Below are 1,230 nucleotides of genomic sequence, written 5' to 3' on the forward strand. Positions count from 1 at the left end.
GGCCCCGCCCCCTCCCCGTGGCCCCGCCCCCTGTGACGGTACCTTTCTGGGAGCCCCCAATCAGAATCACGGCCTTCAGCATCGCGCCTCCGGGCGGGTGTGTGTCGGGGGAGCTCTGTGTCTCAGGGTTTTGTGGGGGTGGGGGTGGGGGAGGCTCTCTGTCCCGCTTGGGGGGAGGGGGGGTAGCTCTGTCTCCGCGCGCGCTCCCACCGCCGCTCGGACACACTCGCACTCGCCAACCACTTCCGGCGCACTCTGATGATGACTGGGATCATGCGACCCGTGGGTGGGTGTCGGGGAGTGATGACGGTGGAGCTGGAGGGACAGCCCCGCCCCAAGGGCGGTGCTTGGTATAGGGCCCGCCCCCACGGTGTGGCTGTAACCCCGCCCCAGGGGCGGAGCCTGGTTTAGGGCCCTCCCCCACGGTGTGGCTGTAACCCCTCCCCAGGGGTGGAGCCTGGTGTAGGGCCCGCCCCCACGGTGTGGCTGTAACCCCTCCCCAGGGGCGGGGTCTGGTGTAGGGCCCGCCCCCACGGTGTGGCTGTAACCCCACCCCAGGGGCGGAGCCTGGTGTAGGGCCCTCCCCCACGGTGTGGCTGTAACCCCTCCCCAGGGGCGGAGCCTGGTGTAGGGCCCTCCCCCACGGTGTGGCTGTAACCCCTCCCCTGGGCGGAGCCTGGTGTAGGGCCCTCCCCCACGGTGTGGCTGTAACCCCTCCCCTGGGCAGTGGGGGATGGGAGAGCAGTTTAACACCAACAACTGGTTATAACTAACTAGTTAATGCCTGACAGGGGTGTGGGGTGTGGGGTTATAACTAACTAGTTAATGCCTGACATGGGGGTGGGGTGTGGGGTTATAACTAACTAGTTAATGCCTGACAGGGGGGTTAGAGGTCACCCAGCAGCAGGCCTCAGTTCCCACAGTTACATTTCACACCCTCACAAAGCCTTGTCAGAGCCACTTTAGAAACAGGGTTTACCATCAGACACTGCCTGGGCTGGGCTGGCACCTATTACCGTGTTAGATAAACCCACACCAACTTGACAATGCTCAAGTTAAAAATCACACAACACCAGGTTATAGTCCAACAGTAGACAACCACCTGGCTAATGAGCGTCGCTCCGAAAGCTAGTGTGATTCCAATTAAACCTGTTGGACTATAACCTGCTGTTGTGTGATTTCTAACTTTGTCCAACCCAGTCCAACACCAGCTCCTCCAAATCTTGAGAA

General features: G+C 61.5%; 1 protein-coding gene across 1 annotated transcript in view; it reads right to left on the reverse strand.

Moving 5' to 3' along the window:
- gmppaa (GDP-mannose pyrophosphorylase Aa) overlaps positions 1 to 258 on the reverse strand; it is a 47,265-nt gene extending 47,007 nt beyond the window's left edge. Inside the window, exon 1 of the mRNA XM_043694401.1 lies at positions 43 to 258. The gene's annotated coding sequence lies outside the window, so the exon portion shown is untranslated. The remainder of the gene's footprint in view (positions 1 to 42) is intronic.
- Positions 259 to 1,230: the final 972 nt, after the last annotated feature.

Source organism: Chiloscyllium plagiosum, chromosome 7, assembly GCF_004010195.1.
Source record: "Chiloscyllium plagiosum isolate BGI_BamShark_2017 chromosome 7, ASM401019v2, whole genome shotgun sequence".
Taxonomy (NCBI): domain Eukaryota; kingdom Metazoa; phylum Chordata; class Chondrichthyes; order Orectolobiformes; family Hemiscylliidae; genus Chiloscyllium; species Chiloscyllium plagiosum.